Genomic DNA, 16,161 nt, shown 5'->3' on the forward strand with positions numbered 1-16,161 from the left:
TGAGTTTTACACAGTTTGAGGGGCTGGTCTGACAAGAGAGAGCCAAAGACACACAGCAAGGTCTCCTGACTCCACAGATCCCACCTGTGCTTCCCCAAGTGCACCGCTCACTTTGTGGGTCAACTCAGTCTGCTGAGGCACAGAGTAACTGTCCCCAGTACATGAGGCACCTGGCAAGGTTCCCGAAGTTTCCCTGGCTCCAGCGGGGAGCTTTGCACGTTTCTAATATGCTGCCTACAGTCACCAGGCAGATTATAATCTAGCGAGAGTTAGGGACTAATACACAAACACATTAAGTAATCATGTGACTTTAATTCTGCAATTAGAAATAAATGACACAAAATTTGAAAAATACCAGAAAGAAAAATATTACCCACAGCATTTCTACAGTCCCTGTCTTTTTTCGTATTTGTAAAAGCTATAATTTTAGTGCACCTATTGCTCTGTATGCTGCTTTTAAGATTCATGGCTGTGTTTTGTCTATGTTGCATATCACTTCATCTTTATTGGCTGCCTAAGTAAATATACCATCACTTGTTTAATTATTTTCTTACTGTTGAACATTTAGGGCTGCTTTCAGTTGCTTTATTACAAACACGGCCGTGGTGATAACTTTAGTGCTCAAGGCTTTTTCCATATTGGACTGTTTCTTCAGAGGATTCCCAGAAGTGGCATTAACTAGGTCAAAAAATATGAGCATTTTATGGCTTTTGAAATATGCTGCCAAAATGCTTTCCAAAAAAGGCTGTGCCTCTGTACAATGTCATCAGGAATATAGCAGAAGATCTGTTTCACTGCTTATTCCCATCAGCATTATGGTCAAAACCATCTAGAATCTACACCACAATGCCTCTGTAACGTTAGTACATGTTAGTAGCAGCTATCTAGGAGCAATTAAATGGGCCTAGACAGGAAATCAACTACTTGATAAAGGAATTAGTTTTTTTTTTTTTTTTTGGTGCTAGGCGGGCCTCTCACTGTTGTGGCCTCTCCCATTGCGGAGCACAGGCTCCAGACGCGCAGGCTCAGCGGCCATGGCTCACGGGCCCAGCCACCCCGCGGCATGTGGGATCTTCCAGGACCGGGGCACGAACCCATGTCCCCTGCATCGGCAGGCGGATTCTCAACCACTGCGCCACCAGGGAAGCCCAGGAATTAGTTTTGAGAGGCAGTTTGAAGAAAGGATTTACAGCAGGGAGTCTGAAGTAAGACTGCCTCGGCTCAAATCTTGCTTGTGCTCATCCTTGTGTCATTTTGGGAAAGTTACTTAACTTCGCCAAAATTGAGCTTCCTTATCTGTAGGATGCAGTAATAGAAGCTACCCTCCTAAAGTTGTGAGGACTAAATGAATAGATACAGAACCTGACACATAGTATGTGCTCATTGTTGCTATAGTTATAAAATCATTAAGAGGCTGAAGAGGTCTAGAGAAGAAACTCCATTCTGTGTGGCGTTCACTAATGTTTTAGACATCTGTGTATCCCATAAGACTAGGTAAAGTGAATGAATAATTTTACAAATATTTTTCTATTGCTAGTTCTCCCTCCAGGAAGATACAGTTACTACTGAGTAAAGAAGCGAATATTGTAGCCAACATAAGGTTTTACAATTTTTATTTTTTCTAGCTTAATAAGCACACAGCAGTGCTTTCATGTTAATTTTATTTCTACTTAACAACAAAGCTGCTGATTTTTCTAATAATTTATTATCTATATTTCCTCATGTGCCTGTTGATTTCTTTTTACCACTGAATAAATCTGGTGTCAGAACTTACATATGCTTAACATATATAAGCACTGTTTATATTTTTGGGGTAAAAATTTTTATCAGTTATACTTAGTACATATATTTCTCATTCTCTTACTTTCATTTGAAAAAGTTTTATTATGGAAAATTTCAAACATACAAGTAAGCAAAATTAGTACAGTAAACTCCAATTACTCAGATTTAACAACTATCCATATTCTGCCTTTCTCTTTGTTGCTTTCCTTTTGATGCTGACACACTTCTGAGGAATAGCTATTATGCTGACAAACCAATCTGATCTCTGAAAATACTGCTTTCATAAATAGTCCTAAACTGATCTCTTATGCACAGCTGGGACAAAAACATGAGTCCATTTTCCTAAATGTCCTTGCAGATTTCATTAAAGGCAACTCCTTTCACCTTTAACTTATCCTTGATTTTCAACACCTGAGTCCTTTAGTAGTTTGAATATATTTCTGAAATCTCTATTCTGTCCACTGGTTTTTTGTTTTTTGTTTTCACCTCAATGCTGTAAAGTTTTTACTTTGTAATATTTGAAAATAAGCTAGAATGACTAGACTTCAATTTCTAAGGATGTACATGTTAGCTACATTTAATCTATATATTTAGTGAATGCTGCCATTTTTACTATACAATAACATTTCTCTGAGCCAGGAGCAATGCACTGCTTTCTCTTTTATTAATTTTATTTTTTCTTCCTTTACAGTTTAAAATGTTGTATTCCTTTAGCTCATGACCAACAAGTCAATTATCGTTAACATAAATATATGTTTGCTTTTCAATTTCTATTTAATTTCTGCTCTGAGTTTTATTGTTCTATTTCAAGTTTTATCTGTTATACTTTTTAAAATTTCTGCAGTTGGATGTGTAGCTGATTAAAATACGCATTCAGACAGCCCTGTAAGTGATGCTCTGGATACATTTTACAAGTTTACATTGTGTTTTCAATTTACCCATTTCTAAATACAATGAAATTTCTATTGTGATTTCTACTTTGAGCTACAAAAGAACTGTGTGGTGTGTGTGTGTGTGTGTGTGTGTGTGTGTGTGCGTGTTTGGTTTAACTTCCAAATATAAAGGTGGAAATGGTTATCTTTTGGTTACTGATTTCTAATTTTCTTGTGGGCAGGGAATAGATTTTATAATACTTTTTTGATATTTATTGAAACTTGCTTTGTAAGTCTGTACACTGTGAATAGCTGATTTTTACAAATGATCCAGTGTGCATGAAAATTGGAAATATATAATCTAATTGCTGTACACAGAGCAGATTAAGTTTATTATCTTATGTAAATCTCCTATATCCTTACCTACTTTGAGTCTTAGGAGACAGGAAACTGGCAATTTCTTTTTGTAATTCTGTCATATTTTGCTTTATACACCTTGAGGCTATATTGCTAGGTACATAATGGTCAGGATTAATACTAGTGCATGGTTTACCATTATGTAATGCTCTTTGTCTTAAAAATCTATTTCTAGATTTATTTCTAAATAATATAGCTATACCAATTTTTCCTTCAGTCAACAGTCTTCTGTTTTTTTTAAATGAAATTTTACACATATACACACACAGTTAAAAATGAATCACCAATTTGAGAGGCAACTACTTTTGACTCTTACAGCTATTTCTTCTAGTTACCTCTGTATTTCTCAATAATATTGTTATCCTGTTATTTCTTGAGTTCTCAAATTTTAGTTGTTACTGATTTTTTTCTACTATGGAAGCTATTTACAAATAGATGAAACTTTGCTATGGTCCGTAACCAAGATATGTACAAAAGGATTCCCTATCACATTTGAAGCAATGCACATGAAGGCAACTGCCAAATTCCTTGGACTGGATAAAAGAAATTTAAAAGGAAAGAGAAGTTTGTGTAACAGATTCATGTACTAATCAACACCATCATTAAAGCAACTAGTCATGGTTCAATTCTCAGTGTTGCTTTTTCCCTCAGTGCTATGTAAATAAAAGAAAGATATGTCCTAACAATAGTATTATAGAGTCAATGAATTATTTTACACTATTTTTCACAGTTAATGATTATTTACCATCATTTTAACCAATTTCTGTGTTCATCAATCCTTCTTGTATCCCATTTCTTGGGTTCAATTCCCCTTTTCCTGAAATACATCCTTTAGTCTACTTCCTTTAAATGGTGTTCAAAAGGTAAACTCTTAGTAATTATTAGTCTGGAAATTTCTTAATTTTGAATTTACTCCTCAACAGTGATGGTGGTGGAATTATAGGGTAGCAAATTACCTTAGAACGGTAAAAATACGAATCCAACTGTCTTCTGGCATCTATCATAGCTGATGAGAAATCTGCTTCCAGTCTAACTGGTAATCCCTTATAGGTTGCTATTAAAATCTATTTGCCATTGATGTTTTGATCATTCATTAAGATGTACATTGGTATGATTTTTTTTTGGGGGGGGATTATACTTCTAACATATAAAGACTCATCTTTGACAACTGTGAAAAACACTGTCAGTCATTATCATTTTGAATACCATTTCTCCTCCATTCTTCCTAGTTTCTACTAGTGGAATGCCTATTAAATATTCACTGTAATGTTTCATTTTACTCTCTGTCTCTGTAACTAAATTATCCTTTCACATTTTGCTTTTTTAGCCCTGTACAGTGCATTCTGGATACTTTCCTCAGCTCTATGTTAATTTGCTAATTCTTTCTTATTGGTGTCAAGTCTGCTATTTAACTCAACTTTTCAATGACTGCTTTTCATATCTAGAAGTTCTCTTTAAATAGCATCTTGTTCTTTTTATAGGTTTGATATCTTCATATATGTCTTTGATCATTTTAACGTTTTAATTTTAGAATCTCCATCAGATTGTACAATTGTCTGAAGTTCTTGGAAGTCTTGTTATGTTTGCTGATTCTAAGTCATGGTGGATTTCATTACTGTTGTTTTAAAATTCTGGATGGTGAGCCCGTCTTTGGTGGGCTACATCTGTGGGGATTCTATGTAGAACAGGTTGAGGCAGGTCCCCAAGAAATACCTTGAGATCAATCTTTAAGTTGATTTCTCAGCTTGAATATTCGTACTTATAGCGGAGCATACAAATCAGACTTTCACACTCTCAAAGCACTGGCACAAGCTCCTTGCACAGACAATCTTCCTTATTGACCTCTTAAGCAAGCAAATGGTATTTTTCTAGTACTCCTTTCATATGTAGCTCTTGGGGATTTCTGATTACTGATTTTGAAATGTATTTCTGAATATTACAACTATTACTAAGAAGACTCACATTATGACCTCAGATTTCAGCAAATCTAACACTTAAAAAGCTGCTATGAACACAAAATGACAACCAGCCAATCTAGCCTCACAGAAATCTTCAAAAGCAGTATGAATTACTGTAAACTTCCGAAAAACAAAACAAAACCACAAAACAACAACACAAGAATTTGGCAAATCAACTATATCTCATTAAAAAAAATAAAGAATTTGGCAACTTAGTACATTTGGTAAATTTGGCAATTTCATCATATGGCAAATTCAATTTTAGTGAATTGCCTTTGAGAAATATTTAAGTCTGTCTTTTGCAGAAAGAACCATGGACTAAAACACCATATATGTTCTCTTTCCTAGTCTTATTTAAAATAATTATAATATACATAGTTATTACGATATGGTATTCATTAAATGTCAGGCACTCTGCAAGAACTTTACACTTAATTTCTTTAATCCTCCCAGGAATGCTATGAGGTAGGAACTATATTCTCATTTTACAGAGGAAGAAAATGAAGCACAGAAATTATGAGGTCCCAAAGCTGTAAAGGCCGTGCCAGGACTTGAACCGAGGCGAATGAGATCCAGAGAGAGTACACTTCACCACCACAGCATGCTGTGCTACACAGAGAGAAAGGAATTGTCAGAGACTAAGAAAAATTTGCAGAGATGATGTGCTCTAAAAGGCCATACTTTGGGTTGATAAGAATATAGACTGAAATTTATAAGCTAGTGAACAAAGAAAATTAGTTAGCTGGCTAATATAAGGTAAAGCAAAGATTAAATGATTAAATATGTCTGCAATCCATCATAAGCAGTAATTTTCTTTTGTTAGGTTTTCCCTTCCATTCAAAAAAAGAAACAAGCCAAAGAAAGGTGATAAGATTCTCTCACTCTAAAGCAGTTTTACTGCTGAAATCACCTTTAAATATCTGTAATGTAACCTATAATCTTTAGGTTGAGTTAATGCCAAAAGCTCTTTAATCTTGTTCAGGAGAATTGTACATACCACAAAGGAACTCTTTTACAGGCAAGAGTGTTAATGAAGTAAGTTGTAAATGACATCACCATTTTTTTCCTGTTTTTCTCCTTTTTCTATTTAATCAACACATATATTCACTGTGGAGACCTATGAACAGAGAAAAGAGGTTCAGTTTTCTTTTCTCCTTGGCAGTGGAATAGACTTTGGTTTTTTCTGATTCAAATACAACATTAAAAAGATTATGTCTAGCAAATTGATTTTTTTTTTTTTTTTTGCAGTTTGCGGGCCTCTCACTGTTGTGTCCTCTCCAGTTGTGGAGCACAGGCTCCGGACGTGCAGGCTCAGTGGCCACGGCTCACGGGCCCAGCCGCTCTGCGGCATGTGGGATCCTCCCGGACCAGGGCATGAACCCGTGTCCCCTGCATAGGCAGGCGGACTCTCAACCACTGCACCACCAGGAAAGCCCTAGCAAATTGATTTTTATGTAATGCTTTTGCTTCCTGGCACAACATTAGAAAACCTATCAGCATAATTCACACATAAATGAATATAGGGAAAAACAAATCTTAAAAGATTCCGAAAATGTATTTAAATAACTCAACATCCCGGAGCCTGTGCGCCACAACGGGAGAGGCTACAACAGTGAGAGGCCCACGTACCGGAAAAAAAAAACACAAAACAACAAAACCTCAACATCAATTCAAAGGCAAAAACTCTTACCAAACTATAAACAGAAAAATATTTCCTTAATCTAATAAAGGGTTCTAGCCGAATCCTACATCATAGTTGATGATAAAGCATAAGAAACAGTTCCCTGAACGTCAGAACAAAAGGATACCCACTATGACTGCTTAAATTTAATACTATACTGGAAATGATATATAATGCAATAAGACAAGAAAAATAAAGGATGAAATGATTAGAAGTGAAGAAATAAAATGTCACTGTCCACAGATGATATTATTAGAAGACATTCTGAAGGAAACCTATTACAGCTAATACAAGAGTTCATCAAGACTGCTAGATGGAAAAAAAATCAATGTACAAAAACTGAGTTCTTACATGCCAGCCATGAATGATCAGTAAAAGTAATAAGAATTAAAATGAGAATACATTCATATGGCAAAAAATTAAATGTATCATAAAATAAAAAAAGTATAAAATCATATAAAAACTTTAAAAAAACCTATAAAACTCTCCTTAAAAATAATGTTAATTGGAAAGGAAAATAAACTGTTGCTAAAAATAGAAATAAATAGGTGAGGGAGATTAAGAGGTTCAAACTTCCAGATGCAAAATTAATGAGTCATGGGTTTGAAATATACAGTGTGGAGAATATAATCAATAATTATGTAATATCTTTGTATGGCGACAGACGGTACTAGACTTATCATGGTGATCACTTTGAAATATATAGAAATACTGAATCACTGTGTTGTGTAATGCGAATTAAGTTATAGGTCAATTATACTTCAAAACAAACAAACAAACTCATAGAAAAAGAGATCAAATCTGTGGTTACCAGAGGTGGGGGTGGGGGGAGGAGGAATTGGATGAAGGTGATCAAAAGGTACAAACTTCCAGTTATAAGGTAAGTAAGTACTAGGAATATAATGTAGAACATGATAAATATAATTAACACTGCTCTATGTTATATATGAAAGTTGATAAGAGAGTAAATCCTAAGAGTTCTCATCACAAGGAAAAAAATGTTTTTTCTATTTCTCTAATTTTATACCTATATGAAATGATCAGTGTTCACTAAATTTACTGTGGTCATCATCTTGTGATATATGTAAGTTAAATCACTATGCTGTACACCCTAAACTGATACAGTGCTGTATGTCAATTATATCTCATTAAAACTGGAAGAAAAAAAGGTAAAAAACAAAGGGAAACTTAACTAAAAAAAAAAAAAAGACTCTGAGACAAATAAAAGGTGAGAGAATTCATTGCCAACAGACTGTGTTACAAAAATGTTAAGTTCTTTAGAAAGAAGGAATATTATAATAGAATCTATAAAAAAAGTGAAGAACTCTAAAAATGGTGAAAATAAATGAAAATATAAAAAGCTACTTTTCTTTTAAAAATTGTTTAAAAACATAATTAACTGTCTAAAGGAAAAATGGTAACAATGTATTGTGGAATTTATAACATGTATAAAAATAAAATGTGTGAGCACCACTGCACAAAGAATGGGAGGGAGGACTTGGAAGTACACTGTTGTAAGGTTCTTACAGTGAAGTGAGCCAATTCCTTAAAATAAATCTCTCTACTAAAAAAAAAAGAAAAAATCACTTCTCACTAATCTGCTTTTTATGGAAATTAAGAATCATATGAAAGAGTCAAGGGCTATGATTAGCTAAAAAATATTAAAGAACAATGATTAGAGAGGATTTAAGTTTTCTGGTATTACAACTTACTATAATGTAATTAACAGTAGGATGTTGCACTAAGATAGCTAATGGACCAATGGAAAAGGAATAAACAGTCCAGAAAAGAGGCACATACATGTGTAAGACATATGATAAAAGTACCACTGTCAACATATGGTGCTGGGAAAGTCTTTAACCTATTTGGAAAAAATTATTTCACACCACACAAAAAAATTAATTCCAGATGACTTAAATACTTAAGATATGAAGACAGGGGCTTCCCTGGTGGCACAGTGGTTGAGAGTCTGCCTGCCGATGCAGGGGACACGGGTTCGTGCCCCAGTCCGGGAAGATCCCACATGCCACAGAGTGGCTGGGCCCGTGAGCCATGGCCACTGAGCCTGTGCGTCCGGAGCCTGTGCTTCTCAACGGGAGAGGCCACAACAGTGAGAGGCCCGCGTACCGCCAAAAAAAAAAAAAAAAAAAAAAAAAAGAAGAAAATACCTTATCACTCTGGGATAGTGAAGAATTTCTTAAGAGACAAGAAGCACAAACTATAAGACAAAGATTCATATATTTGACTATGGTACTTTGAAAATCTTCAAAAGACACCATTAACAGAGTGAAAACACAAGCCAGAGATTGAGAGAAGATATCTCCATTATGTGTTATTAAAAAAAGCATTGGGAACCTATTCAGTATAAAAAGCTCATACAAATCAACAACAATAAAAAGATTTAAAAACTCAACAGAAATGGACTTCCCTGGCAGTCCAGTGGTTAAGACTCTGCGCTTCCACTGCAGGGGGCATGGGTTGGATTCCTGGTCGGGGAAGTTCGGCATGCTGCGCAGTGCGGCCAAAAAGAAAAAAAACAAAAACAAAAAACCCCCAACAGAATGGGAAAACAAGAGTGGTCAAAAAAGAAAGATATAAAGAACTCAGTATCATTAGACTCAAGGACATGCAAAATAAGAGAACAGTTGATAGGCTAAATAAGACAATTTAGATAGGCTAAAATTAGACTAATAATACAATGTATTGGAAATATGTAGTCAAAATGTAGTATAAATTGGTACAATCATTCTGGAGGATAATTTGGCAATACCTAATAATACTGAATATACACACACCTTAACATATACTAAACTAATAAAAGCACATATGGGTATGATACATGTCAACTTGAAGAAAGTAGTAACCTCTGGAGAGGGAGGAAAAGTAAAGGTTGGGGATCTTAGCTTTAGATACAACTTATGTCAAAGGCGGGGAGAGGAGGAAGGAGATCTGATCTAAAAACTAAAAAAAAAAGGCAAACTATTAACGTGTATTTAATGTTAGTAATGAGGCCAAGAGTGTCTTTTCTGTATGGTTATCAGACACCTCTGCACAGACATGAGAATTATGTAACTATACCTTTCCTACTATTGTCAAAATTTGTAGTGCTCCTTTCCTTATGACAAAAGTCTCATGGTACAAAAATAAAATCTAAGAGATCTTAATGGATATTTTAGTATTAGTATAGCATTTGCTAGGTATACTTGTTAATTTTCAAGGAACTACTAGTGATAATAGTTCATGATTTTCATTTTGATACTATATGTGTCCTGATGCAAAGTGAACAACACTTACAACTACTGACATGGCAATGGAAATGAAATAAAGTGAGACTGCTACCTCATGATTCAACAAGATATTGCCTTGGAGGAAGGAAACAAAACTAACTCTCAGATTTTTCTAAATTTTTGAGATTACGTTAGTAACTTTAATAAACTCCTTGATGCTTTCTAGTCTTTTGCAGTTTGGTAAAACACTTCTCTAACAAGATTCAGCAAAGCTTTTTAATTTTATGAGAAGATTTTCAAATGATATTGATAATTATCTGATTACCAGAAATGTTATATTAATATGATAGTTATATCTATAAAACATACATATTCATAAAAATACACATCAAAGCTGACACTTGAAAGGGAATTCTAAAAATAAAAGTAGACACTTGCTTAGAAAGGAGTAGGAATTGAAAATATTGTATGAATTACCTTCACTAACAATAAGAATTATTGACAAATATTTTCTATCCAATATTTAATTAGCTCTTACCCCAAAACTGAGTGAAGTAAATACTATCGACACCAATTCAATTGTCAAGGACCAAGGTCACCCAGTTAATAACAAACTGATTTTGCACTCAAACGAGTACAAGTTCCAAATACTTTCTCTTAAATCATTCCACTAATATGTTAGAAAGAAGAAAAACTATAACAGTGTATTATACTAAGAGCAACAGATTTGATATGGATAGGATAGTTGGATAGAAAAAAAAAAATCCAAGAATCTTAGCAATAAAAGTGACTATAGTTTTTTCTAGTCTTCTTTTTAAACTTCTCCCTCAATACTGTTTCCCTGTTGAACCACTACCTAACCCCTGTTAGGTTACCTCTAAGACAGACAGCTTGGAACAGACCAAGAAGGGAGAGCATTCAATTAGTTAATTAAGACTGCCGACAGTCAGACAGTCATTTCCATATCCCGGAGAAGTTGTACGCTAGTATATTTTAACATTTAAAAAATGTGGCATTTCCTAATGATAGTCATTTAAAAACCAACAACAACAATTTGACTTGTTAAGGTGGGGGAAGTGAATTGACTTTTTAAAAAAAATTTATTTATTTATTTTTGGCCGCTTTGGGTCTTCAATGCTGTGCGCGGGCTTTCTCTAGTTGAGCGGGGCTACTCTTCCTTGCGGTGCTCGGGCTTCTCATTGCCGTGGCTTCTCTTGTTGAGGAGCACGGACTCTAGAGCACAGGCTTCAGTAGTTGTGGCACACGGGCTTGGCTGCTCCGTGGCATGTGGGATCTTCCCGGATCAGGGCTCGAACCTGTGTCCCCTGCATTGGCAGGAGGATTCTTAACCACTGAGCTGCCTGGGAAGTCCCTAACTTTTCTTAAAAAAATATTAATTACTTAATTAATTCGTTTATTTATTTGGCTGCACTGGGTCTTAGTTGCGGCATGCCGGATCTTCATTGCGGTGTGCGGGATCTTTAGTTGTGCCATATGGGAATCTTTCAGCTGCAGCATGCAGGCTCTTAGTTGTGGCATGTGGGATCCCTGTCCCTGTCCAGGGATTGAACCTGGGCCCCCTGCATTGGGAGCACAGAATCTTAACCACTGGACCACCAGGGAAGTCCTATGATAAAGTCATTTTAAGTTTTCTTTTCTAAATTTAGTTTTAGTTAGATCTTCTGAACATACTTAAAATTTCCTCAATAACTGAATCAAGTATCAGCTTTTAATTTAAAGTTTAATTAATTAAAATAAAATAGAATTTTAAATTTTATTGTTTAATAGTCACATGCAACTGATGGATTCTGTATAGGATAGGGCAATTCTAGAAAAAGAGAGGGAAAGTTAAGCAAAGATTGCTTAGATTAGATAAAGAACAAGAACATGAAAAGAAAACTTAGAGATTGAACTTAATCAAAATTTAAAACTTCTTCAAAAGACACCCTTAAAACGAAAGGTAACTCAGAGATTGGGAGAAAATATTCACAAAACACGTGTCTGATAAAGAACTTGAAAACAGAAAATTAAAAAGAATTCTTACAACTCCGGCCAAAGTAAAAAACAAATAAATTGGGCTTCCCTCATGGCGCAGTGTTTAAGAATCCGCCGACCAAGGCAGGGGACACGGGTTTGAGCCCTGGTCCGGGAAGATCCCACATACCGCAGAGCAACTAAGCCTGTGCACCACAACTACTGGGCCTGCGTTCTAGAGCCTGTGAGCCACAACTACTGAAGCCTGAGCGCCTAGAGCCTGTGCTCCACAACGAGAAGCCACTGCAATGAGAAGCAACCGCATCGCAGCAAAGAGTAGCCCCCGCTCGCCACAACTAGAGAAAGTCTGTGTGTAGCAACAAAGACCCAAAACAGCCCAAAATAAATTTATTTTAAAAAACCCACAAATAAATTCAATGTTAAAGAAGAAGGTAGTTCCCTGACCCTTGATTTCAGATTTTTGTGTTTATCAGAAGAGCCTCATTTTTCCTCATTGATTGATTTAATGTAACCATTTTTAACTTAGAAAATAAATTCACATTAAAAAAATATGATTTTTTTTAACTAGAAGTTTTTTGTTTTTAAAAATTTCTTTTATTTATTTATTAATTTATTTACTTTTGCTGTGCTGGGTCTTCGTTGCTGTGCAAGGGCTTTGTCTAGTTGTGGCGAGCGGGGGCCACTCCTCATCGCGGTGCTCGGGCCTCTCACTGTCGCGGCCTCTCTTGTTGCGCGGAGCACGGGCTCCAGACGCGCAGGCTTAGTAGTTGTGGCTCACGGGCCTAGTTGCTCCATGGCATGTGGGATCTTCCCAGACCAGGGCTCGAACCCGTGTCCCCTGCATTGGCAGGCAGACTCTCAACCACTGCGCCACCAGAGAAGGCCTATCATTTTTATCTGTTTTATAAAAAAAGAATTCTTACAACTCAACAACAGTACAAACAATGCAATAAAAATGGGTAAAATATGTGAGGAGGCATTCGCTGAAGAAGACATATGGATGGCAAATGAAGAGATGCTAAATATAAGTCCTTACAGAAATATCAATTAAAGGCACAGTGAGGTACCACTACACCCTTACAAGACGGGTCAAAACTAAAGACTGACAAGTGCTGGCAAGGATGCAGAGCAACTGGAAATCTCGAACATTACCAGTATAATGCTTTTGAGAGTCATCCTTGTTGTTGCGTATATCAATAGCCCACTTTTTTTTTTAATTGATAAGAAGTATTCCATTGTATGGATGTACCATAGACGCTTATTGATAACATCCACAAGCTGATGGACATTTGGGTTGTTGTTTTCAGTTTTTGACAATTATGAATAAAGCTGCCATAAATATTCACATACAGATTTTTGTAGAGGCATACAATTTCATTTCCCTTGGGTAAATATTTAAGAGTGGAATTGCTAGGTTATATATGTTTAACCTTTTAAGAAACTACCCAACTGTTTTCCAAAGTGAAAATTTATTTTTAGCTTAAATAAACCAGAGTCAGATCTTACTGCTGAGCTGTACACCATAGCATCCAACATCTACTTTAACCTAGTCATAAAGCATTAGTTCTAACTCTGCCTCTAAATTAGTGTTAATCCAAATGAATCCCTAAATTTTTTGGGCCTCAAATTTCTTCTGAAGAAATTTGAAGTCTCTGAAGAGACTTGAGTAGATTCTTCCTCTTTCTCTCTTTCTTTCTCTCTCTCTCCCCCTCCCTCCTCCCTCCCCCCTCTCTCTCCTTCCTTTCCTTTCCCTTCCTTCCTTTCTCTTTCTTTCCCTCTCTTTCTTTCTCTCTCTCTCTTTCTTTCCTTCCTCCCACCCTTCTCCCTCCCTCCCTCCCTCCTTTCCTTCCTTCCTTTCTTTCTTTCACTGCACCATGGGTCATGTGGGATCTTAGTTCCCTGACCAGGGATAGAATCTGTTACCCCTGCAGTGGAAGCGCAGATTCTTAACCACTGGACCGCCAGGGAAGTCCCGACTAGATTATTTCTAAGCTCTCTTTTAACACAAAAATATTGTCTCTCATTATTCTATCATTTCACTGGGTCAACCAAAACTCTTTGGTCTTTTTTCTGCGGTATGCAGACCTCTCACTGTTGTGGCCTCTCCCGTTGCAGAGCCGGACACGCAGGCCCAGCGGCCATGACTCACGGGCCCAGCTGCTCCGCGGCACGCGGGATCCTCCCAGACCGGGGCACAAACCCGTGTCCCCTGCATCGGCAGGCAGACTCTCAACCACTGCGCCACCAGGGAAGCCCATGGTCTTTTATGTAACCAGTCAAGATGTATCTATGCCACTGTGTTCTTTTACAACTAGCTCTATGCAAATAAGAAATTACATGATTTATAAGATGGAAGGAATTCTAAGATAATCTAGTCCAAATACCTCTTTTAAAAATGAGGAACCAAGCTTTTCCAAGGCTTGTGAACTTTTCTCTGCACCTACACACCTGAGTATACCGCCATCGATAACTATAGCTTGCTAGGAGACACGCCATGCCCTAACAGGGTGTATAAGAAGTGTGGCAGGGAAGGGGAAAGCACACTGTGGAGAATCCCTGCCTGATATCACAGCATCCTGAGTTAAACCGGCTTCCACTGAGCCAAATCTGCCTAATTTGGAACTATTACCCCTGCTAAGAATTTTGGGCCAGGCTCTCCAACACTCAGAGATTTCTATAAATACGTTTCAATTTTATTTGGTAATCTTTCACTTTCTTCTACTTTGTCTCTTGATTCTATCTTGCAGGAGAGCTGTTAAAGGTGCCAGTCGCACTCACTGTCACACTGACTACACAGCTGGATAAAATAGAGGGATAATTTTCCACTTGAGCAGCAAATCTCCAGCATGCATGGTGAACACAGAGAAGCCACTTTCTGGTTGGAGCCTGGCTAAACATCACCCACAGCTGGGTAACTAACACTTATGGCTGTTCCCTCTTGCTTATCCTGTCCTCTGACTTGGCTTTCCATGAAAATGAGTAAAGAAGGAGAGAGTCGTCATAAAAAGCAACCCTCCCCCCGCCCCCAATAGAAGCTCACGAAGGGTGGGAGTGTTGACAGTAAATATTAAGGGTGAGGGAGGGAAAACAGGGGTTGGCTTGGGAACAAACATTGTTGGCTGTCTCTCTACGCTGAGAGAAAATGCTCTCTCCGCACACTAGCACAGGATAAAGAAACTGATCATGAGGATGTGGGGAAATGTAAACTCTCATTTACCTCTGTTGAGTGAAAAGGAAAGAGCATCTGAAGAGCAATACTGAATCAAAATTTAAAATGTGTCTATATAGCAATTTTACTTAAGGAGTTGACACGAAGCAAACACCCAGATGAGTGCAAAAAAATGTAAATAAAAATGTTCTCTCCAGTACTGTGTGGGATAGTAGGGAATGGAAACCAAAGTGTTCAAAAGCAGAATAAACCCATACAACGTAATACTATAAAAAAGATTCAAAATGAGCTCACGAACATTCAAAATGGAAAGGCTTGTAACAGAAAGTTGTCTCATTATCTGTATTCCCCTTTGCCCTTTCACAGGAGAACCCCAAATCTCAGCTGGAATTATGGCCACCTGGAACAGAGATTTCCCAGTCTCTCTTGCAACGAAATGTAGTCATGTAACTAAATTCTGGCCAAAAAGAATATATTGAAGTCTGTGTGTGCAACTCTGAGAAATAATCAGAGGGAAGGGGCATGCCTTTCCCTGTCCCTTCCTCCTTCCTGCTGACTAGAAAAAGGATCTGATGGCCTGAGCGGGTCAACTCACATTGGATCATGAACAGTAAGGCATATATTGAAGATGGTGGGGCAGCAAGCTAGCAGGAGACCCTGGGTCTCTAATGGTCACAGACCTGTACTCTTTACCCCCGGACTTCCTTTCTAAGAGAGAAACAAACATCTAAACTGTTACGCCATGGTTACTTCAAGCTTCTTATCACTCAGAGCTGAATCTGATCCTAACAGATTTATAGCCTTACAGCGACTAAAGGATATCGGCGCACACATCCATCATAGGAGATTACATACCAAAATGTTACACAGTGATTACTCTAGATGGTGAGATTACAGGTGATTTTTGTTTTCTTCTTCATATATTTCCATTATATTCAGAAAAAAATTTATGAGTATGTATTGGTTCTATAATAGATCTATTTTTATTTTGAGAAAAGCATTCTAAAAGTTCAAGTGAATTAAAGAAACAAGTTTTCTTTTATTTAGTCCTTTTGAAGAA

The 16,161-nt window shown here is 36.8% G+C and overlaps 1 protein-coding gene across 3 annotated transcripts in view; it reads right to left on the reverse strand.

Moving 5' to 3' along the window:
- INTS9 (integrator complex subunit 9) overlaps window positions 1-16,161 on the reverse strand; it is a 110,284-nt gene that overhangs the window by 80,695 nt on the left and 13,428 nt on the right. The window contains exons 2-3 of one of the 3 annotated variants that reach the window (XM_067039992.1): window positions 8,632-9,218; window positions 6,027-6,146 (exon numbers count right to left, since the gene is read on the reverse strand). The exons of 1 other annotated variant lie outside the window; for it this stretch is intronic. The gene's annotated coding sequence lies outside the window, so the exon portion shown is untranslated. The remainder of the gene's footprint in view (window positions 1-6,026; window positions 6,147-8,631; window positions 9,219-16,161) is intronic. One more of the 3 variants, XM_059071338.2, reaches the window with a different exon arrangement.

The sequence above is a fragment of the Kogia breviceps genome, chromosome 8, assembly GCF_026419965.1.
Source record: "Kogia breviceps isolate mKogBre1 chromosome 8, mKogBre1 haplotype 1, whole genome shotgun sequence".
Taxonomy (NCBI): Eukaryota; Metazoa; Chordata; class Mammalia; order Artiodactyla; family Physeteridae; genus Kogia; species Kogia breviceps.